This window comes from Physella acuta, unplaced genomic scaffold, assembly GCF_028476545.2.
Source record: "Physella acuta isolate Inbredline_101_S28 unplaced genomic scaffold, ASM2847654v3 ptg000080l, whole genome shotgun sequence".
NCBI classification, from domain to species: domain Eukaryota; kingdom Metazoa; phylum Mollusca; class Gastropoda; family Physidae; genus Physella; species Physella acuta.
This window is the reverse complement of record NW_026731600.1, coordinates 25,077-51,038: the sequence shown is the minus strand read 5'-3', so window position 1 is coordinate 51,038 and position 25,962 is coordinate 25,077. Positions and strand designations below refer to the sequence as shown.

Genomic DNA, 25,962 nt, shown 5'->3' with positions numbered 1-25,962 from the left:
TCGGATAACAGCCTAGTCGCAATGTGTGCCCAACATTCTAAGTTTTGTATTGATTTAAGCGTGAGGGCTGTTTGTTGTCATTACTTTGATATTTTAACAAGACACGCATCTGTCTGTTTAATGGATCTGAGCGCCTTTATTTGGGTATATCCAGTTCAGTGATTCTTAACCTGGGTTCGATCGAACCCAAGGGATTCGGTGAGTCTGTCTCAGGGGTTCGGTCAAGACACACACCGATACATATGATTCACAATCGGATTTTATCAGCGCAGACGATTGAACTATCAGAAGGGTTTGGTGAATTCCAATATAAAACTGGTGGGGTTCAGAGGCGTAGCGACCCTTCCCGGCGCCCGGGACAAATTTTCAATTTGGCGCCCCCTCGGGAGTAAATGTGCACCCCCCTCAAACGTTCGATTTGCACCCCCCCCCCCCCCCCCTCAACTTTTCGATTTGCACCCCCCCCCCCTCAAACTGCACAAATGTAGCTAAAATGACATTTTAATTTATTTTTACACCCATTTTGGCGCCCCCTAAGGTCGGCGCCCGGGGACATATGTCTCCCCCCCTGCCCCCCCCCATCGCTACGCCTCTGGTGGGGTTCGGTACAACCAAAAAAGTTAAGAACTAGCGATCCAGTTCTTAAAGTTGTGTTTGTGTTGTGGATAAGTTTTTATTTCAATGTTGATATTGGTTGGTAAAATTCAGATTTTTGGTTTGTATCTAAACCCCGCTGGACAGTTTTTGGTCGGTTCTTTTTTTTATCAGCCAAAATCACTATTAGGGTCAGGGTTAGTATTTGCATTAAAAGGAGAGCTAAGAATAGAAAAAGGGCTATTATCAGATTTAGGGAAAAACTACCACAAACATAGCACAGCAGCGAATACATCACACAACGGTAAATATTAAACTCGAACGACAAATACTATAGCATTTTAACGGATGGAAAAAAACTACCACAAAAAACTTAGACGGATGTAGAAATAGATAACACTACATTGTGGCAGAACTCTATTTAAAATTTTACCATCTAAATCCTTATTTATCTTTAGATTTACTATCTAAATCCTAATTTATCTTTAGCTAAGGTTAAATTGACAAAAAAAATCTGGCATCTACAAAAAAAGTAGAAAAAACACAGGTTATCAATAGCATCGCTCATTTTCACACAACAGCTGCGAAGGCGTTCGTCCCCAGAGACATTTCTTAAACCAATCGTTCGTAAAACGAAACATTCGTTACTTGGATTTGGGAAGCGAAGCCACCTAGAAATTGTGTTTATTAATACGTATGTCCACGTTTTCTGATAACTATAAAAACATTTTCCAAAGTATGTTATGTAATATTTATTTTAAAATTTAAACTTGAATTTCCTGATCAGTGTATGTTGTAGGATTACATTTAAAATGCAACAAATCCAAACAAACACGACATTAAAAAAAAAAATTTAAAAAAAACTCCCCGATGTTCGTCTGGAAGATTCCACGACCCCCATCTATCTTCACTGCCGCAGTTCCTGCTGATGGGGCTACTCACGGCTGATATCAATACACGTCACGTGCGCGTGTAGAGCTCACCCCATTCTTCACTGTGACTCGTCTGGTCTAATTTTAGCTGGTGAGCTCAAGGTAGGCACACGAATTAAAGTTAACAAAATAATGAGCTTAGCTGGTGAGCTCAAGGTAGGCACACAAATTAAAGTTAACAAAATAATGAGCTTAAGTTGTAAGCCCAAGGCACGCACACAAATTAAAGTTAACAAAATAATGAGCTTAAGTTGTGAGCTCAAGGCAGGCACACAAATTAAAGTTAACAAAATAATGAGCTTAAGTTGTGAGCTCAAGGCAGGCACACGAGTTAAAGTTAACAAAATAATGAGCTTAGCTGGTGAGCTCAAGGCAGGCACACAAATTAAAGTTAACAAAATAATGAGCTTAAGTTGTGAGCTCAAGGCAGGCACACGAATTAAAGTTAACAAAATAATGAGCTTAGCTGGTGAGCTAAAGGTAGGCACACAAATTAAAGTTAACAAAATAATGAGCTTAGCTGGTGAGCTCAAGGTAGGCACACAAATTAAAGTTAACAAAATAATGAGCTTAAGTTGTGAGCTCAAGGCAGGCACACGAGTTAAAGTTAACAAAATAATGAGCTTAGCTGGTGAGCTCAAGGCAGGCACACAAATTAAAGTTAACAAAATAATGAGCTTAAGTTGTGAGCTCAAGGCAGGCACACGAATTAAAGTTAACAAAATAATGAGCTTAGCTGGTGAGCTAAAGGTAGGCACACAAATTAAAGGTAACAAAATAATGAGCTTAAGTTGTAAGCCCAAGGCACGCACACAAATTAAAGTTAACAAAATAATGAGCTTAAGTTGTGAGCTCAAGGCAGGCACACAAATTAAAGTTAACAAAATAATGAGCTTAAGTTGTGAGCTCAAGGCAGGCACACGAATTAAAGTTAACAAAATAATGAGCTTAGCTGGTGAGCTCAAGGCAGGCACACAAATTAAAGTTAACAAAATAATGAGCTTAAGTTGTGAGCTCAAGGCAGGCACACTAATTAAAGTCAACAAAATAATGAGCTTAGCTGTGAGCTCAAGGTAGGCACACGAATTAAAGTTAACAAAATAATGAGCTTAGCTGGTGAGCTAAAGGTAGGCACACAAATTAAAGTTAACAAAATAATGAGCTTAGCTGGTGAGCTCAAGGTAGACACACACATTAAAGTTAACAAAATAATGAGTTTAGCTGGTGAGCTCAAGGTAGGCACACGAATTAAAGTTAACAAAATAATGAGCTTAGCTGGTGAGCTAAAGGTAGGCACACAAATTAAAGTTAACAAAATAATGAGCTTAGCTGGTAAGCTCAATGTAGGCACACAAATTAAAGTTAACAAAATAATGAGCTTAGCTGGTGAGCTAAAGGTAAGCACACAAATTAAAGTTAACAAAATAATGACTGTCTTCATGGTTATATAGACTTTAACTGATACTATAAGGCTTATGGGGTGAACAGCAAATGTAAGTATTGGTATATCTCGGTAGGTAAGTTGTGTACGTTTTCCCTATTGAACTTGGAGGCTTCATAAAGCAGATGAAAACGTTCGTGTGAGCAGGGCATATATAGCGATAGTGTGGTCATTGCTATACACCGCCGCCTATACTTATCAATTATGAACTGTAAATGTTCAGTTTAATATTTTATTAAACAGATCATAATGTATTTAATTGAACACCGATGCACAGTGACTTACATATAAATGTTCTTCGCTCTTCCTTTTAGGGCAAAACATTAACCAAACTAGAACAGAAATAACAACGACATTAAAACGTTTAGAAATGATTGTGTATTTAAATATGTATATATATGCATATATATATATATATATATATATATATATATATATATATATATATATATATATATATATATATATATATATATATATATATATATATATATATGTATGTATGTATATATATATATATATATATATATACATATATATATATATATGTATATATATATATATATATATATATATATATATATATATATATATATATATATATATATATATATATATATATATATATATATATATATATAGATGTGCACTAATACATAAGTAGACGTCAACGTACTCTTACAAGTAAACTTATGTGTACAATGTGTATAATGGAATCATTGAAAGATGCAACAACACAGTAAGTGAAACGGTTTTTTGTCGTCATCAAGGTGAGCTGTGAGACGCCTGGCACGAGAAAACTCCCAGACGAGATCTCCAGAACGCGCAGAACACATGGCACGTCATGTTGGGTGCTGCAGAGAACTGCGGACAAAAAAATAGTTCCCCGTCTGTGTTGTTTGCATTAGTTGTTTCTCAGTCCGTGGGGCTGATATCTCGGCCGACCTTATCTAATGAAAGGTGTGTGGGTGTGGGGGGGGGGGGGAGTGTGTGAGGTGAGGTTGTGGTGAGTGAGTGAGTTCAAGAACAGAAAGAGAACTCGTATCCTGATGTTATAGAAAGAACATGAACTACTCGTTCACAAACCGTTACTAAATAGTTGGTTACTTTATTTAAAAAAAAACGATGCAGGGTATTCGAGTTAATTCCCTTGATTGTATAGTTTTTTTCTAAATTTAACCCTGGCCTTAACGCGAACGACACTGGCTGACCCTAGCCATACTTATAAAACTAATAATACACTAACCTTCAACTTAACCCCAATTCTAAAAGCTAAACCCACAATATCTGATAGGTTTTGGTAAGGCAATACCGTAGATTTTATTTTATAATAATTAAAAGTTAAAAAAATATATTATAACTTATTAAATGGCTTCGTTATTTGTGTTGTGGGTAGTATGGTCTATTAATAGAACACAACCCGGAAGTAACGACACACTGTCCGTCATGTCCGAACCAGTTGATGCAAGTCTCTGGGGGGAGGGAGCAAAGACCTGAAGGAAACCCCAGGGTGCAGCTTTTGGTAACATGGGGGAGAGAAATACTTGAATTTTAACCTTGTTCCAGTCTGTCTGGCTAATCAGTTATGTTGGTTTCTGTTTATTGAAAATAGAAGACACACTGCCCAGTGTTGATGTGGTTTCAAGTGTTGTGTATAGAGTTACACAAAAGACACACCGCTCAGTGTTGATGTCGTTTGAAGTCTCGTCTGTAGAGTTACACAAAAGACACACACAAGCCAGTGATGATGTGGTATAAAGTGTCGTCTGTAATGTTACATAAAAGACACACTGCCGAGTGTTGATGTAGTTTGGAGTTTCGTGTATAGTTACACAAACGACACACTGATTGCTGTTGATGTGGTTTCAAGTGTCGTGCATAGATTTACACAAAAGACACACAGCTCAGTGTTGTTGTCGTTTGAAGTCTCGTATGTAAAGTTACACAAAAGACACACTGCTCGGTCTTGATGTGGTATAAAGTGTCGTCTGTAATGTTACACAAAAGACACACTGCCCACTTTTGATGGCGTTTGGAGTTTCGTGTATAGAGTTACACAATAGACACACTGCTTAGTGTTGATGTCGTTTGAAGTCTCGTCTGTAGATTTAAACAAAAGACACACTGCTCGGTGTTGATGTGGTATAAAGTGTCGTCTGTAGAGTTACACAAAAGACACACCAGGTCTTGTGTTGACAGATGAGTCAAGGCTCTGTCAAAACACAACACGTGCGCCGCTCTACGTCTTCCACGTCACATGCAAGATGCAGGGTTCTGTAAGGCTTCCTCACAAATCACTTTCACAAGGGTTGTTCCTTCTTCCATTTCTTTTTTTTTTCTTTTTTTTTTCTTTTTTTTTTTTTTTGTTTTGTTCGCTCGTCCCTGGTCGGTACATCACCCCGATTACGTCATAACTCTACTTGATATTTTTACGTACCTAAATAACGGTCTAGATCTAGCTGTTTCTTGCTTATATTTACTCACCAATTAAACAAATCGTATAACACTATTTCTTTTGTAAAGTTTATAACGTGATAATACTGTCACGCGTCCATTTTCCCCAGGTTAGATTAAAGCTATGAATTAATAATCTTGTAACCTAATTCTTGATTCATTTTATTCTTGTCGATTTATATTTTAATTGAGTTAAATCTATTAAAAAACAATTATTTTTCTGATAGCTCATCTCGTTGTTTTCGTAAATAACATGCAAAATAAGATCGTATCATGAAACTGTAGTCTATAACTATATTTAATGCCGTGTTTCTTAACATTTTTGGACGTCGAACCAAACCAGTTTCATACGCGTATTCATCTAACCCTATTTGTAATACTATCGTCTGCATTGACAAAATCCGAACGTGAATCATATGAGTCAGGTGTACGTCTTGACCTCCACCGAACCCCTTAGATTGACTCACCGAACCCCTGGGGTTCGATCGAACCCATGTTAAGAACCACTATCTAATGCCAACCAACCTATATTCTATCCACTAAAAATAACATGTCTAAGATCTGGAGTTCTTGTCCAGAAATAGCAACCCATTCATCCATCTGCTGATCACGTGTCAAGCATAGCCTCGTGTTGAAGATAGAGCCCGCCTATTTCTAACAAGTAAACTGTCTTTACTAAAGGGGTGATCTAAACTCTAAGCTACTATGGTCACAGTTATACTAGTGGAGATAATTAATTACAAGTACAAGAATATGAGGTGTACACATTTTATTACACGAACTGCATGTTAACAGTGGCTGCACAAGTCTCTACAAAATCTCTGTACAAAGAGTCTGAACTTTCTGACTGCACAAAATCTCTGCACATACTGACTGCACACAGTGTCTGCACATTTGGATCACACACATTGTCTGTTCATACTGACTGCACAATGTGTCTACGAACTCTCTGCACTCAGTCCCAGCAAGTTTTTGAGTCAGCCCTCTAAAAGTGTAGATTTGGTCCTCTATAGGCCCTCAACACTAATTTTGAGAAACCAATATCGCAAAGAATATCGTGAAGCCTATACCGGTCACTAAACTAAGGATCTCGAGAATGGTTACTGATAATTACGTACATGTTTCATTTAATCTCAACACACCTGAATCTCCCGGATATTTTAGCTAGGATACAACGAGCCCCATAACTGCAAACAATTGAGAATCCCTGATCTAAACGCACCCAAACGATACACGAACACACACGTCATTGTCAAACTCCAACAAAACTTGGATGTGTCGTCTGCTGGCACGTCTATCCTCCATCATCATTCAAACCCTGGCAAACAGACGTCGTTTTGTGTGCAGTTTTATTCACACACGTATCTTTTGTGTAGGTTGTGAGGGGGAGAGGGAGTGAGGGAAGGGAGGTAACAGAATGCAGAAACAAATCTCATGTTGCGAATGAAAGAATAGAACTGTTCTGAAGACGGTGTTGACTTTCATGTGAGATTTATTAACTTTCTCTCGTGGGGGTACGCATATGCTAGGATCTGCGGGTATACTTAAATTTGTTCGTTGTTGTTGTTCATACGTAATGTAAGCCATTTTGTTCTTACTGCTACATTGTGTAGCCAGTTTGTTCTTACTGCTACATTATGTAGGCAGGTTGTTCTTACTGCTACATTATTTAGGCAGGTTGTTCTTACTGCTACATTATGTAGGCAGGTTGTTCTTACTGCTACATTGTGTAGGCATGTTGTTCTTACTGCTACATTATGTAGGCAGGTTGTTCTTACTGCTACATTGTGTAGGCAGGTTGTTCTTACTGCTACATTGTGTAGGCAGGTTGTTCTTACTGCTACATTGTGTAGGCAGGTTGTTCTTACTGCTACATTATGTAGCCAGTTTGTTGCTACTGTTTAATCTAGTTTCCAACAGTTTTCTGGGGTGGGGGGGGGTGGCAGTCCCCACTCCTCGGAGCACGTCCACCGCCTTCCCCTTACAAAATAGAAAAAATATATATGTATATGATTTATATAGAAGATAAATGTCCAGCCCAGTTTCGAACCCTGACCCCGAAATTTAAGAACGCCCCCCCCCCCATCACAGAAATTTTAACCCAAGTCATAATATTTATCGAGTTTATTGTTAGTCTTTTTTTGTGTTAGTGTTACTAAAGCTATTTCTTAATCCTTTACTAAAGATATTTCTTAATCCTTCTTCTACTCGAAACTCTAGGTATACCAAGAATAATAAAAATATTCATCAAGATTAGCTATTAATGCCATGTTGTCGTTTTGTTTTTAAGATTTAATTTTATTTACTCCGATGAAGACCATGTACCGAAACATCAGTAACAATGCTCGTTGCACTCTAGAATCTTATACTTCGTGTCCTGCACACTCCATTTGACACTCTCTCCTTTATTTACTTAACACGTATTAACCAAATTCACGACGAATCTATTTTATCTAACCTTAAACTGATACCCCACAATCTATATTTCATGCCCATATCACCTCTAAAATAATTCCTCACATCAATATTTAATCGCGGTATGAAAATATATTATAAATATTTTTCAAATCGGAGTTTGTAAACTATTCATAAATCCCTTGACGCCAGTGTTGAAATCCATCGCTCTTTCATGCTGATATTATTGTATGTATGTATGTCCATCTTCAGCCTTCCGCTGGAACAATAAAGCTTGGCATTGAGTTACCTTTAGAGGTATTCGCAAGCTCATATGATGACGTCTATAACACGATATCTCTTTATAAATATTAGGTTTCCGTCTTTTTTAAGTCGAGATATTTTATTTCTTTGTGTTTTTGTCTAAATATTACGTCCCTTGATGTATCTTTATAATCATTAAGTTTCCTGTCTAAATCTTTTGTTTCTGAGTTTTTCAACCTAAATATTACGTGTTTAAATTATTGATATATTCTTTTAAAAAAAATTCATTCGGTTTATTTTTCTATCTAAATATTACATTTCATGATATCTTTTTATGAATATTAAGTTTCTATCATTTTTAAGTCCTAATATTTTTTTGTTTCTTTGTTTTTCATTCTAAATGTTACGTGTTATGTTATATATATATAGTATCTAATAATGTTCCTGTCTGTTTGTTAATGTTTTCTATGTATACATTACATTACCTTATGTCTCAATCTAAATATTAGGTTTAAATCAATTTTTACCTAAATATTTTCTTCCTCATTATTTATTTCATACCTAATTGTTGCGTGTTTCTCTCCAGTACATTTTCTACCTAAACATTTTCTTTCTGTTTAACCCTTTTTTTTCTACGTCTCTTTTTCTTCCTAAATATAATGTTTCCAGTGATATTTTATTTTCCCTGCTGTCTTCGGATATCTTATCGATGAAATCTCCCATCCAAATATCACGGAATTTTTTTTCAAGAAAAGCTTTCTGTTTTCTGGTATAATTGCAACTCTGTATGATAAACATTTGAAGTTTGTTTACAATAAAAACTCGTCTTGTGTTTAGCAGACGACAGCGTATTTTTTTGTTCTATTCCTGTTTATTCACATTTCAATTTCGTAAAAAAAAATCTTCTGGTTATACTTTAAGAATTAGACTTGTTAAGGATTTGTATCTTGGGTTATAAGTCTTGTTTAAGGAATGCGAATGGCCAAGTGTTAGAGATTACCACTGATAATAAGAAAGGCTTGAGTTCTCTTTACTGTCCAGGGAAGTCTAAAAATAGCGTGAATTGTCGATTCTCTAACCACGGTGTTGTGTGCTGACGAAAACTTTGGTCTAAAAATACACTGTACATAGAATTGTCTTTAATTTAAGTGGATAATAGCATTCCCTGTGTTAATACTATCCGTCTTGTACATTACATCCTACTGTTAAATTCTTTGACGGTTACTAACACTGATTGTACAATAGCTATATTGTGTCTGTTGAATGTTTTTAAATTTTAAAAAAATTAAAAAGTTTTTTTTTTCTTTCAATTGTCAATCGATTTTCAACCAACAATTTTTTAATCATTGACAAGACCCCACTCCTCCCCTCCCACTTTTCTCCGTGTCCCCCCCCCCCCCCTCTCACGTTTTATTACTCAGCACACTTCACTTCAACCTCATGTTACAAATCGCTAACAAAGTACTCTACAACCATTTTTTTACCCTATTTACACTTGACTAACACAACATCTTTGCCAAGTTCCATAACTCCCTTCACATTGATCTAACAAAACCCGAGTTATCTTCTCTTCGTGGGCAACCCGCTTCTCATAACGTACCACTGAAGGTAGATAACTCTCTTCAAAAACTCATCTTTTTAAAAAATCGTGACGCGAACTGCATGATGCAACATTTATCTAAGATATTCTACAGTAATTGCCTGCGCAGTTATACACAAGGGGAGTAATTCGTCCAGATGAAATGACTCCGCTTAAGAAATATATTTTGCCGGAAGATCCTTCGCTGTTTTGATGGCGTTTTCTGCTAATGCTTGATACAAAATTGATGTTCTTATTTTTTTGCTTGTTCCTGTCTTCTTTATTGGTGTAGCAAGAATTAAGCCGAGGTCTATTTAATAAATCGGCAGTCTTTTATGAAGCTTTTCTTTATTCATCCACTCTAGCATTGTCCCGAGATATATATATATATATATATATATATATATATATATATATATATATATATATATATATATATATATATATATATATATATATATATATATAATATATATATATATATATATATATATATATATATATATATATATATATAGGGGGGGTTTCTATTGTAATACTAGCTTATTTTGAGGTGTATAATATGGGTCGGACGTTTTTTTAAAGCGGATGTAAAAGATGGGATTTATTTATCAAAGTGCAAAGAGGACATTTCTAACTGGACATTTTCCCAGAGTGCATTCCTTTAAATACACGGTTTTTGGTGAGTTTTTTTTTTTTTGTTTAAAAAAAACGGTGAACATTCTATACAGATGACGTTTCAGTAATGCGTCTGTCAAAATAATCTTTCAGCAAGGGCAATAACTTATTTCTCACATATGTCTGAAATGGACACACTAAGCCCCTTGCCTTAGCCCGAACCCAAACTCTAGTTCTACTTGAACCATAGTGCCATACTAACCCTAACCCAAAAAAAAGGCTACAGTCTTAAAATAGAGAAAAATTAAGCGGCACGTAATAGTCACATGATGCTTATTTTTACATCGAACTTTAAACACCAACAACAGTTAAAACAACGGGTCAAGACAATATCGTAATAAAAAAAAAACAAATGGAAAATGTTAACCTACATTTTTCCCCTAATGTACACGTGTAGCTAATTTAACCACGTGACTTTAACACGACAAGCCACCACGTGGGTTGGGCCGTCCAATCGTCACGTCTCTATTCACGCGTGACCATCACGAATCGATATCAGGCTATTTATAATTCACGACGTGCTCCGATCTAAGTCTGCACAGCTGAGTAGCACTCGAAGCATGTACTCACCTGGGCTGTTTAGAGGGGGTGGGGGGGGGGGGGAGGGAGGGCAAAGTCACACAGCTTCGTTCTACACGAGTCCGACATAAATGACGTCATTATTCAAACTCCACCCAACCTCTTCCCACACGTCGTCACAAGAAAAAGACACGTCACTTAAATGACGTCACAAAGCTCCCGTTAAACGATATTGATTTCTGCTATGATGGATACGTTAGCAGTAATTTAATTACTTAGATCAATTTGTTTTAGAGAGTAGTGATGACGTCATTCGTAGCTGGATTACTTTGAGAGCTTGTTTTATAGAGTAGTGATGACGTCATTAATGGTTGGATTACTAAGATCAACTGTGTTAGAGAGTAGTGATGACGTCATTAATGGTTGGATTACTAAGATCAACTGTGTTAGAGAGTAGTGATGACGTCATTAGTGGTTGGATTACTAAGATCAACAGTGTTAGAGGGTAGTGATGACGTCATTAATGGTTGGATTACTAAGATCAACTGTGTTTGAGAGTAGTGATGACGTCATTAGTGGTTGGATTACTAAGATCAACTGTGTTAGAGAGTAGTGATGACGTCATTAATGGTTGGATTACTAAGATCAACAGTGTTAGAGAGTAGTGTCAGCGGTAGTTGGATTACGCACGCGCAAGAAGCCCGTGTACATCTAATTATTCGTGAAAGGGAAAAAAAGTAAATGAAAGAGGAATACTAATTAGACCTGATTAAATTAACATGGTACACCAATTACATACGTCTGCACGTGCTCACGCACCATGCAGATATGTGGGGAGATTGTGGCAGACGATTGAAAATAAAATACTTAAAAAAAACTTTTTAAAAAACCACGTTTTTCTTGTGGACTAAAAAGTAGAAAATAAATTTTTCTTTTGTGCTTCCTCGAGCTGTGCAGGTTCTTGTGATGACTGACAAAAAACGTGGGTACGTTCACCATCAAATTTCCCGACCCATCTGCCCGACCCACGTTTTTTGTCAGTCATCACTCAGTCTAATTAAAAAACACAGCTTAACTAACGTCGAAACACTACTGCCAATTTAGGATTTGTTATCCTTTTCTTAAGATGGAAGAGTTATACGACAGCAGTTTCCAATATATGAGATTCAAATTCACACACAAGGAATAATTTATATCTGCAATTAGTTAACTTAACGCCTAATTTTAGACTGTTTAGATTATTTTTCGACAACTATGTAGGCAATATTTACACCTAAAACTGTAATACTTATATTGTTTTAAACATACATCCACTGTTCATACCCTCATTACTCATAGCTGCCCCATTACTTCAATAACCCTACCTCGGGTACTATTATAAAATGATTTCCGCAGCCACGGTTAATTAAACGATTAATTAATTCCTCGTTAATTAACAAGTAATTCACTTTCTGTTAAGTTCTCTACAGGATCAATTGTGTCGCAAGAAAGCCATTAGCGAGCCCCTGTCTTAATCGCGAGTCACGGAATGGAGCTAGGGTAGCCCAAACATCAATAGCGCGCCACTTTAGACGCACCGTGCTTTACGGTACCGCTTGCAAGACTTCTTGCCTTGAGCCATGTTGGTGCGTAGTTCCGGGCACAGGTTTAAAGAAGGCTGAAAGTGTTGCAAACAATGGAATATGGTGCCATGGAGTGCACGAGTTTTAAGAATCGCTCAAACTACGGAAGAATAAATCCGGGTATAAACAAAGAAGTTCGATTATAAAGGGAGAGAACGGAGCTCAAGTTTACCTCAGTCGTAGCCCCTAGTCATGAGGTTAATTGTTTGAAGTGGTGGTAGGTGTCTAAGGGTGTGGAGGTGTGTAATGATTAAGTGGTGTTTAAGGTGTAAGGGTGTTTGAAGGTTGATATGATTAAGGGTGTGGGGGTGTCTAAGGAAGGGGGGGTGGATTGTATTATGTGACGTGGTCCTCGTCCGATCACAAGAGTTTCGATCAGGTTGGTTATCGATGTATCGATTACTTGTTTTAAGGCCATATCACATAGACTGCCGATATATCTGTAGAGAGAACTAAATTTTACACGTATATATATATATATATATATATATATATATATATATATATATATATATATATATATATATATATATATATATATATATATATATGGCATATTAGGATGAATCGAATGTAAGGTGGGAGGGGAAGGTGTCAATCCTATTTCAAGTTATTACTACACAGGCTATAATTGTTGTAACTGGACCCTAACATTGAGATTCTGATACATCATGTGTATCTAAACCCTAAGTATCTACACCACCGACCACCCATCCTCCACTATATATGCTGTCTCTTCACTGTCAGCCAAGTGTTTTAACATACACCTCAATCTGACAGTTGTCTGATAGCTTTATTATAGGGAATGTTTTTTTTAATTCTAAGTCTATTTTAAGCTGAAACTGCAGTCTAATGTGTTTTCTCATCATAAAGTAAAAAACCTGTCTATGTGATGTTTTTGTCTAAAAATATATTGTTTACAAGTATAGCTTTCAACAGCTGCTGGATTATAACTGATGCTTTCTTCCGTTGCCTCGTCCGTCTGCTTTTTTTTTTTAGTAAAGATAAATCTAATTGTAAGTGTCAGGAAAAGTTTACGTAAAACTCGCCGTGTTTTGCTAAATTACGAATTGAAATTCACGGCACAGCTTGCTGATGAAATAAAGATAATTTGTCTTTATTTCAACATTAGCGTTCACCTGAAGCTAATTTGGTTTCTTTTAACGGGAGGCAGCTGCTGATACATTTAAAAAAAATATTTTCTTGCAATTTGTTTTTTCTTTATACCTTCGAGTGTACAGTGTAAAGAAAATGTAGAGGCCCCTTGATACAACTCGTAACTTTCACAATATGAACGTTTTGTTATTCTATGTTACTTTAATTACTTTTATCTAGCAACTTTACTATACATGGAACTCTATGAACAGTTGACGGGACATATATATATATATATATATATATATATATATATATATATATATATATATATATATATATATATATATATATATATATATATATATATATAGTACCCATACCTTAACAACATGATTGCTTTAAATATTCATTGAAGAATTGTATTATTTTTATGTTAAACCAGAAAAAAATTGCAAATGCTTTTAAATTTTTTTACCTACAGATTATACAAATTAAATACAGGGATATTTTAGAGAGCGTATCACAATAGAACTGACGTTTGTATTGATGGGATTTTCCTTTTATTAAGGTAATATTTTAATTATTTTTTTTATTAAAAATATTTTATTTTTCAATACACAAACGGAACGGTATTAACTTTGGAATAAAAAAAAATTACCCGGCAAATTTATTTTCAACAAAAACTTGTTATTTTTGTTTTACATTTTAAACGTGTTATTTTTGTGTTATATTTAAACGTGTTATTTTTGTGTTATATTTTAAATCTAAAAATAACCTCCCGACGGAAATGTCGCATTTACCTGGCGTGGATGTTGCTGGTGTAATGGTGCGTGAGACTGTCTGCCATTCAATGTTGCCGTCCGACGGCTTCCACCATTTACCGCGGGTGTCGGCTGCGGAAGTGGATTGTTTGTTTGCCACCATCCACTTGCCAGTTTGGGTGAAGTGGAGCAAGTGGCGCGTTAAATGTTCAGGTCCGTGCCAGATTTTTTTGCATGTTTGCGCGTGCACTAGAGACAATGTACTCACGAGTTAGTTTGACTCCGCAGTCACGCAATGACGATAAAACGCCGGTGATGGTTTTAAACCAACCTTAACTATAACCACAAGGTTGGGTTTTTTTTTTTTATTTTAGCTGCGTTACCAATAATAAGTCGTTTTTACTTTAAATTGATAATCAATTATAGCTAGTAGTTATTAAGAAAACAATATTTGGTACTGGAAATTGTGGGTTCCTAGCTTTAAAAAAAAATTCGTGTTCAAGCTATGCTTCTCTCTTTAAAAAATAAGTTTTCACCAAAATGTGTAAGAATAAAAATAAATTATACATAGCAATTAAAAATGTTAACAGTAACAAAATGTTAATAACTCTTGTTCACCAAGGAAGAGTATACTAAAGCTGAAACAGAAGTAGACAAAGTTAGAAAACAACGCAATTTAAGGTAACGTAGCTTTGACAGCGACACCTAACAATTATAATTTTAATATTTTATTAATGATTTCTTATCTTTGAAGAATTGTGCTATAAACGTGTAATAACTACGTCTTTTTATAATTCCCCTATACCATAACTGTATCAGTAGCCTTACGCATACACTAAAGTATCTTAAAAACGCGAGTTTTCCATCAAATTCCTCAACTTCCGGTTTAATTGAAGTTATAAAAAAACCTCCAGGTATAATTGATGGCTGAACCTGCACGATCCTAGATCACGAAGTATCGAACTGCTCCACTGTACATCAGAAACTCGCGACTCGTGAGGACGTAATCGAACGAAAATAATCGATTACTGTGGCTTTATGATACAGGTCTACGCTTTGTGTTCACTGTTAACTATAGTGGAACAGGGTAGACTTTTAGTGAAATGGTTTATCGTATTCCGTTTTTTAATACTTGTTGTTTATTTTTATCTATAAATGCAAAAGGTAAGCCTTTGTTGAAAAAGTAGTATTAAACATTTCTCTAAAGTACATTTTTTACTTTTTAATATTTTGTTATTTCTTTTTTTTAAATATGTCGTATACGCACTGAATATAATCGTTTAAATGAAGAAGTAAGTAAACCAATATGCGTAATGTTTAAAAAATTCGTTTATCGCGCATACTTTTATAAATTAACAAATAAGGCTGACTTTATGGCGTATCATTTATGACGATAAAAATAATGCAAGAATTCCTGCTTGCACGTACTATACTAGTAGGTGACGATGAAATTATGCAAGAATCCCTTTTTGCGCTAAACCGGTAGGACATTGAACCACACAGACGGGGACACTACTCCCCTTTGTTGACACACCAAACTACATCAACCACATCAACCACATCAACAACATCAACTACATCAACCACATCAACCACATCAACTACAGAAACTACATCAACTACATAAACTACATCAACTACATCAACTGCTTAAACTACATAAACTACAGACTTATTTGCCAAAATTGCTATTACATGCTGTCAAACAATCGTCATTAAGTCTATGCCAATTACGTCAAAATAAAAATATACACACGTGACATTTCTACCCTGAAGGAGGCAATTAGTCGCCGGCATGTTTGTCATCGCTGGTATACAATACTAGATAGCATACATGTGGAGTAGTGCATCAAGACTTGGGGGTGGAAGGTCGGTGTTTAAAGGTGGAAGGTCAAGGTTTGAAGGTGGGAGGTCAAGGTTTGAGGGTGGAAGGTCAATGTTTGTGGGTGGAAGGTCAAGATTGGAAGGTCTTGGTTTGAGAATGGAACGTCAAAGTTTGAGAAAGGTCAAGATTTGAAGATGGAAGGTCAAAGTTTTAGCTTGAAAGGTTAAGGTTTGAAGGTAGAAGGTTAAAGTTTGAGAGTGGAAGGTCAAGGTTTTATAGTGGAGTTGTCATCCAACTCATCTGCCAAAACTACCATTAGGGAACTGCGTGTTGAGGTGCGTTTTTCAAGTTTTAGTGTCTAGCATTTATTTTTTCCCGCTAGAACAACTCCAATGACAGTTTTAGTGAGCTGTTTCACGCTCGATTGCGCTCAGCAGTACTCACGTTTGACCTTGTTGCTAATGGAAGAGGATATTTCCCGATGGTTGGAATACTGCGGCTGTCGTTCTGGTGATTCTTTTGTCCAAAACTTCACTTTGAAAACGTCACATTGTGTACACTTGCCAATTGCGTGTACGCTCGTGTTTCTTTTGATCGATGGTGACAGCTAGTTGTGAGACAGTTCAAATACAAAAACGCGGATGTCTGTGTGTACGGTTGGGTGGGATGTGGGATGATGTTGTGTGGATGATGTAGGATGTGGGATGTGTGGGGAATACTTGAGTAAACGGTTGGTGTGGGGTGTTTAGTTTTAATGTATACAGAGCATGCCATTACGAAATGACCAATACAAACAAGTGGTCTTTTTTTCTTCTTTTTTTTCACTCACCCCAAAAAAAATAGATTTGAAATACATTATTGACATAATGTATAGGACGGCGCAGGCGGATGACCTCGGGTTCGGATCCCGGGCAGGAATAAGTAGGATATTCCTGAGTTCATTCAGCTGTGACGAGTACCTGGCCCACGTTAGGGAACTCTTAGGCGACTCGACGTAAGATAAATCACATTAATTCTTCGTATGCCGAGATTTTGGAAACAGGTATCCTCTACTTCACATATAATACTGACCTTCAAGTGGGAGATGTTTCTCACACTATAAAAGTGAATTCAAATAGTTTTTACTACAACTCTACTAAGGAGTGTGCATGCGCATTTAGAACAACTTCATCACCTTGATTATCTTATCTCCAAGGCAACTGATATCTTTCATACCGAGGCGGCTTCAGCCCCTGGAAATACTACCGGTTCCATCCTACCAATTACAGCAGTTCCAATGCTAAATATTCCAGACACACACACAAAAATATATAAAAACTTTAAAAATTACTCGAAAAGCTATTTGAAATTCCCTCCCCCCCCCCCCCCCCCCCCCCCCCCCCCAAAAAAAAAAATCTCTTTGTAATTTGCTCTTTGGCAAGTTGTAAAATCATCTCCACGTGTCAGAAACGTATACCCCCCTCAACTAAACAATTAGCAGGATTAATATCAACCCCCCCCCCTGACTAAACAATTAGCAGGATTAATATCAACCCCCCCCCCTACACTAAACAATTAGCAGGATTAGTTCTATTGATACCTGACAACTGATGGAGCATGCGCGACCCGTTTCACCCCTAATTTCATCCCCTCGCCACTCACGAACAATTATTTCACGCTATTGAACGCGCTCGTGCACGTTTAGCTTACGTGATGTTTTCTCACAACCCCGAACCCCCCCCCCCCCCCCCACACACACACACACACTCCCTGACTTTTCTGCTCTAACATGGAGAGGTACTTTGTCAATGTTTGCGTGAAGAAACTTGAGATCCCTAAAGAATAGATTTGATGGGAGTAGCAAAAACAGTGTTGTACAGTAAGAGACACTAGAGGGTTTTAAGTACGGTAAAACTGCTATTTTTCATGCTCACGTTTTTAATTTTTAAACTGTATCTCACTTTCTTGCTCTCTCTCTCTATCTCTATCTCTCTCTATCTCTATCTCTCTCTATCTCTCTATCTCTCTCATATAAGATTGTGACCAGTAATACATTGAAAACACAGCGATGTACGACTTCGTGAGATACATTTTTTGTAAACATAATTTTTTATTTCTTAAACATATTGGTTAAACAATACCAGACAAAAATATGTTTTCTTTTTCGATAAAATATTGTTAGGTCATTTAAACTATAGCTTTTAAATGTGGAAAACGTACCTGAGTGCACTCAGCTCTTATGAGTACCTAACTCACGTTATGGAAAGTAAAGGAAGCTAAGCATAATGCTGAGCTGAGCACATTATCCCTTCATAAGCCGATGTTAAACAGTTGTTGAAATTCGCTTGCGAAATGGACCGTCAGATTAGAAAAAAAGGAACTTTACTTTTTTTTAAGTGTGGAAAAAATGTTGCCGAAGATAATTCGTCAATTTAAAAACATCCAACATGATATATGCGGTATGAGCATTCGTACACTAACGTCATCAGTTAAGACAAGTTGCAACTGGAATAGAAACAGCTAAAGAAAACACAAGTCGGTATCATTAGCCATTGGTACATGAACGAGAGGAAACAACCACTTGATAAAACCATTATGGTGTATGGTTTGTTGTGTTGGACTCACGGCAAAAAAACATAATATATGTTGATGTGTTGATTGGAGTTTTGAAGTGGGGGGAGGGAGAGAAGGGGGAGGCTTAAGTAAACACAAGCTTGGTTTTTTGACACCGATGGCAATTTGAGCACGCGCGCTAATTAGCGACAGAAGAACAGAAGTCGCATGCATGGCGTGGCTTCGACTCGTGAGTATTCTGACAGTTGCTCACTCTCCCTCGTGCAGGTTGAGGTGGTAATTATTTTTCTTTCGTGATCCGCATACTGTGTGGTGGGTGGGCGGACATGTGGCTAGGGCCGTGATTACGTTGTTGGCACAGGTAGTGAGAGGGTGGGGAGAAGGTAGGGAGAGGGTAGGGAGAATGTAGGGATAAGGTATGGGAGAAGGTAGGGATAAGGTATGGGAGAAGGTAGGGATAAGGTATGGGAGAAGGTAGGGAGAAGGTAGGGAGAAGGTAGGGAGAAGGTAGGGAGAAGGTAGGGATATGGTAGGGAGAAGGTAGGGAGAAGGTGGGGAAAAGGTGAGATGGTAGGGAGAAGGTGGGGAGAAGGTAGGGAGAAGGTAGGGATATGGTAGGGAGAAGGTAGGGAGAAGGTGGGGAAAAGGTGAGATGGTAGGGAGAAGGTGGGGAGAAGGTAGGGAGAAGGTAGGGATATGGTAGGGAGAAGGTAGGGAGAAGGTGGGGAAAAGGTGAGATGGTAGGGAGAAGGTGGGGAGAAGGTAGGGAGAAGGTAGGGAGAAGGTGGGGAGAGGGTAGGGATATGGTAGGGAGAAGGTAGGGAGAAGGTGGGGAAAAGGTGAGATGGTAGGGAGAAGGTGGGGAGAAGGTAGGGAGAAGGTAGGGAGAAGGTAGGGAGAAGGTAGGGAGAAGGTAGGGAGAAGGTAGGGATAGGGTAGGGAGAAGGTGGGGAGAAGGTAGGGAGAAGGTAGTGATAGGGTAGGGAGAAGGTAGGGATAGGGTAGGGAGAAGGTGGGGAGAAGGTAGGGAGAAGGTGGGGAGAAGGTAGGGAGAAGGTAGGGAGAAGGTAGGGAGAAGGTAGGGATAAGGTATGGGAGAAGGTAGGGATAAGGTATGGGAGAAGGTAGGGAGAAGGTAGGGAGAAGGTAGGGAGAAGGTAGGGAGAAGGTAGGGATATGGTAGGGAGAAGGTAGGGAGAAGGTGGGGAAAAGGTGAGATGGTAGGGAGAAGGTGGGGAGAAGGTAGGGAGAAGGTATGGAGAAGGTGGGGAGAGGGTAGGGAGAAGGTGGGAGAGAGAAGATCCGAGAAAGTAGAGAGTAGTTAGGGAGAAAGTAAGGAGAAGGTGGGGAGATGGTGGGGAGATGGTGGGGAGATGGTAGGGAGAATATAGAGAGAAGGTAAGCAGTAAACTGCAAGTAAGATACTTGCTATCTCAAGTTTCCTTTAGACATGCACCATTAACCCTCACAATTGAACCGTAAAAATGTTGCTAAGAACTGAACCAACCGATCGGGTTTTCTAACCTTCATAGAGTATGCAAGCAAAGCCCAAATATATTGTTTTAATAGTTGTATTCTACTCTATTTTGATTTGCTGTTCTTTGTCTATGAAAGACACACTCTTCAGCTTACTGCCCAGACATAGCGCTTTTATTTACAAGTTGCCATCATCGAATCTTCTATTAGACTGTTGAGACAAATTGATATGAAAGACGAAAAGATTGTATCGTCATTATTACTAGAACACACCTAAAGTGTTTTCTGTGAAGACATCACCAAGTGCGAGGGTGTGGTCGTATTGTTTTACCCCATGCTGGGTCAAGTTGACACAAGGAATAGGCCAAGAAACCACTTAGCCACCACAGATTAATTATGTAACCATATTTTTATAAGTCCGAAATTAATTAATTGTGACGCCTCGGTTCATAACAAAAGCAGAGCTTGTCAACTTTTAATTGTGCTACATTCCATGTGTAAAACTACCAACACAACAACTTATGTGTGTTTTACTTTCAAACTTCTTATTGTAAAGTGACAAGCAAAGTAATATCGCTATTGTGTAACCAATAGATAGGGTTTGTATGGCGCTTGTGTCAACTTGACCCTGTAAGTTTTAGTCCCACCCCGTGACCCCCACCCCTACAAGAATGTATATTGTTAAAGAAATAAAACAACCAGGCGTATCCTGGACACTGTCTTTCATGCGCGTGCTAGTTATGACGCAATGATCACACCCAACTCACGGACGTGCAACACGAACGAGTCTATTTTACTCACACCCAAGATAACATGACTGCAGGCTTTCTTGGGGGGGGGGGACACTGTTGCTGTAGATAAAAGTATTGAGTTGCTGCTGCTGTGTGTAGTGAAGAGGGTGGGGCGGGTGTGGTTTCTGTTTGTTAACTTTAACACAATCAGTTACATAATTTCTGTTATTCTGTTAACACTGCAATTCAAGTACTATTCTATATATAGGCCTATATATATACATATATATATATATATATATATATATATATATATATATATATATATATATATATATATATGTGTGTGTGTGTGTGTGTGTGTGTGTGTCTTTCTGTGTGTGTTTGTATGTATGTGCAAATATTTTCTGTTTTAATTTACTGATTATGGTTTTTAGATTTTTGATTATGGTTTTTTTTAATATCTTTTAGCTGAAAGGATGTGTGTATCAGATAAGTACTATAAACATACACTAAGAGTAATATGTAAATCATATCAATATACATATACTATTGTACATATATATGATATGATATGATATGATATATATATATATATATATATATATATATATATATATATATATATATATATATATATATATATATATATATATATATATCGAGGGAAAAAGATAGGTGTTTGTATATAATAAAGCACCCGAAGACCTCTGGTGTTCAATGATGCGGAAACTCGCATGTCACGACCTTTTCATTGACCTACCAAGAAAATAAACACATCCTGTCTACCCCCTCCCCTCCCCTCCCTTCCCACCCCGTCACTTGCCACCAGTGCTAGGTATCAAACCACGTCAGTAGTGCAGACTTCTAGCGCTCATCCGGAACCCGATAGTGACAAAACCACTCGACACCGCGCCTGTCATTGACGCTGGCCTTTGCGTGACTACGGCTGTCAAAATCACTTGTGGCTAAAGGTCAAGCCGTTCTTCTAGAGCTGTATGTGCACGATGGTGTTAGGGGGGTGGGGGAGCTGGGGGGGGGGGGGGGGGGTAGCCCACCTTGTGGTGTTAGAACATTGATTTCTGTATCACAGGATGAAGACGGTGTTATCTCCCCTTTAGCATACGCGTTGGTTCTGTTTCATGTTTATGACCTACGTCATAGCAACGTTATTTCTTTTTCGGTCTGTTTTTGTTTTCGTTTCTTTTTTACTTTGTTGACGGATATTTAAGAGGTCGGATATTTCGTTGTTCTGGATGTAAATAAACGGATTATTTACCTGCAAAGTGATACAGTAATGGATTTACTACCTATATTGTGATAGTATTGAAAAAAAAAGGTAAAATTTGAAAATATTTCACCTGTTTCAAATTATTTACCGCTGGTTTTCGCATACAAATTTACGTCCGTGTTTGTATATGTATGTGTTTATGGATAATTAGGCATACATATAAAACAATTAAACAAACCTCCTGTGATGTATTATATTATAAACTTCTAATATCTTCATATGTATTTTGATTTATTTTTATTCATTTATTTTTGTACCCAAGCATCACACCACGTGACTCGTTTGTTTTGAATCTATATTTAGCCAAATCACGCGTGTAGGAAGACTTACTTGAGAAAGTAAAACGAGTTTTGCTAGAAAACTTTCAACAAAGCACAATTTATACCAGCTAGTTTAGAATGTGTTGACAGACATTTTACCGATGTATATAATGATAGAAATACATCATATTTTTTTAGCCAAATTCGTTGAGTTTTGTTTAGCACGTTAACGTTCATTTAAACCACTGACACTGGTTATGGATAATCAATATGCGATTTATATATTCAGTATCAACATAACACATACACAACATTCTACTTATAGATATTAATTGTGTAACTGAACATTTTTAAAGCTATTTAAATCCCATAAGACCGCCAGTGGATATCTTTAGTTGAACTTAGTGTGGCTGAAAAATATAATATTAAGTAAGCCTATTATTCAACTCGCATATGACATCTTGTCTGTATCTATATTTTATAAACAAGTATGACTAAAAAAATTATCTAAATCCCATTTTGCTCTCATTTCTTTCTTTATTTAAAGCTAGTATGAATGGGAAAAAATTTCATTTAAATACCATTTGGCGGTTATTCTATCTATAGTTATAGCTAGCATGAATGAAAAAAAAATTGTTCATTATTATTTTAAGCTCATACTACATCTCGCAAGCTTATAGATTCAAGTATTACTAAATGAAATGTAATGTAAATCCCATACAATTGCTATTCTTACCTGTATTTCAACCTAGTCTAACTTTTTTTAAAATGTTGTTTAAATCCCACGTGACCGCTAGCTTGTATCTATATTTAGACCAAGTAAGATAATCAACTGGATTGTTCAGCAGAGCATGACAAAACCTTCCCTTGTTCCCCGGCAATTGGACCCCGACAAAATAGTGAGTGTCGTTCACCTCCCGTCACAACACAACAACCCAACCGTATCCGGTAAATCAAGGGCCAAGGGAGACTACCTTTCCGTGTAACTAAAGGGGGATAATACGTGGGTGCAATTCTATTCTATTTATTGGTTTGTGGATCACGTGGGTTTAAAGAACGTGGGAACTTTGTACTGCACTTTATAAGTTAGAAGTTCTGGTGTTCGATTACTGTAAGATATTTTAAAATTTGTAACTGGTATGTAAAAAAAAAATCGAGTTAAAAATTTAAAATTTAAAAAAATATGTAAAAATTTTGTTTTAATGTTGTGTCTTAGTCAGAGTTTCTTCCAGCCCCCCCCCCCCCCCCCCCGAACGAAATGAAATTTATATAATTTATAAAGAAAATATATACTTTTAACAGTGTCCGCCCCGCCCCCCCCCCCCCCCGAAGAAAGTCTACCGCCCCCCCCCCCCCGAAAATTCCAAGTGCCCCCCCCCCCCCCGGTGAAAAAAGTCTGGAAGAATCACTGGTCTTAGTGCTTGGGTACCCCGGGTCTTTGAGTCATAACCCAAGTAGACAGCTCTTTAATAAGAAAATACATCATTTTGAAATCATAAGACTATCAATTATGAAAATTAGCCGGCGTAATTAGTACTCAACCGCCTGTAATCGAGTCATCAATTCTACCACTTTGTTGTTTTTTTAAGCTGGTGCTTGTGCGATTTCTTAGTGCGATGCCGAAGTGCTATGCTTTAATTCGATACTGTAATGCGATGTCTTAGTGCGATACCGTAGTACGATACTGTAGTGCGATTCCATAGTTCAAGGCCCCAGGTGCAATACTGTAGTATCATTTGGTATCGCAATACCATTACGCGATACTGCTATGAAATGATCCAGATCCAAGTATTGTTACTTTGTCGGCCGGTGGCCTACACAACATATTCCAGTTTAAAGCTACAAAATATCAGCGTCATCATTTTTCAAAGGTTGCATTTCAAGCATCACACGCGAATAAATATGATGGCTTCAGCTCAATTCAACGTACAGTTAGCAAGTTATGTAGAAAGCATTATCTATATATATAATTCTCTTCTGGGAGACGCTAGAAAACAAGCTGTAAACGCGCTCCCTACCTCCCCACCCCTACATGGTCTTAGTGAGCTGTGTTCACTCTAAATGTTTACAAGCAGAGCCGGGTTATGTGACGACTATTAGGGGCAGATAATTTAGTTTAAAACGATTTTAAACGTTGGGGGGATGGGGGGGGGGGGGGGGGAGGGGGGGAGGGGGGGGAAGGAAGGAAGGGGGGGGTTATGGTCCTTAACGAGCTACTTATAGTGTTTTAAAGAAATATTTTCAGTGTCAGCGTTGGTACTGTCGAATTCACAAATGGACACAAGCGAGAAAAGTCTCAAAGGTATTTGAGAGGTGCATAAATTAATTTAAAAATCTTGCACGGCGTAGTTACAATTAATATGGTTATAAAATCCTGTCTGTCTGGTTTTTTTTCGGACTTTACTAAAGATTGGACGTATTTGATGTTTTTAATATTTTCGGTAACTAAATATAAATTTTAAAAAAAGCAAAAACAATTTGGTTTTCACGTGTAATGGCGACATAAACAGTGGCATCCTGCTATTGGATAGGCCGACACAAATTTTATTGTACACATTGTAAGCTTAAAATAGAAAACTAGGTCATGGGGTTTTAAATTTGCATTGTTATTTAAAAACTTGATCTGCAAAGTTTTGTAAACAAATAGTTATCGATCACTAAGTTACTGTACAGCCAATCAATATTTGTCTTACGAAAGTGAAACATCCGGTTATAACTTAGGCTTGATGAAAATAAATAGAGATGTAGCCTTAAACTCAACAAATTATTTTCAAGTTCTCTGGATTTGCAACTTTTATAGCATTTACTAGCCGTCCCGGCCAGGCCCTGCTCTGGCTTCTGTGAAAAACCTTTCTGTTAAAGACCATTACCTGTGTGAAACGCAAACATAACGCTAACACAACTACAAATACAAACGAAAACAAAAACCTAACAACAAACCCAACCACAACCACAAACACCAATACAAACACAAAGAAAAAACAAACAAAAAAGCAAACGAAAACAAAAACCTAACAACAAACCCAACCACAAACACCAATACCAACAAAAAAAAAAACAACGAAAAAGCTAACGAAAACAAACCAAATTCAAACGCAAAACCAACCAAAAACACAAATACAAACCCAAAAAAAAAAAAAAAAAAAAAAAACGAAAAAAGAAAGAACAAAAACGAACCAAATCAAAACGCAACCACTAACGCAAACCCACCTAAACACAAAGAAAACACTAACGCGAACATAAACGCCCGGGGCGGAATCACCTGTTTTAGCTTAATGAACGACTATAGTACCCCAACTTATTCATAGTCTTTTGCACTCACTTAAACGAACGCGCCTGTTTCAATTTGATGAACAATTATAATACTCCAAGCTTATCCGTAAAATACCTACAACATTTGCACTTGATCAATCCCAGCTAATTATGTAATTATTTTTTTTCCCAACACCAAAACAAAGTAATTAAAAAGTAAATACTTTTCCACAAAATG

At 37.2% G+C, this 25,962-nt stretch overlaps 1 long non-coding RNA gene across 1 annotated transcript in view; it reads left to right on the top strand.

The window, feature by feature from the left end:
* Positions 1-14,143, top strand: part of LOC131957255 (uncharacterized) — a 37,567-nt gene extending 23,424 nt beyond the window's left edge. The window contains exon 3 of the long non-coding RNA XR_009389070.1: positions 14,057-14,143. This is a non-coding gene — a long non-coding RNA (uncharacterized LOC131957255). The remainder of the gene's footprint in view (positions 1-14,056) is intronic.
* The last annotated feature ends 11,819 nt before the right edge of the window (positions 14,144-25,962 follow it).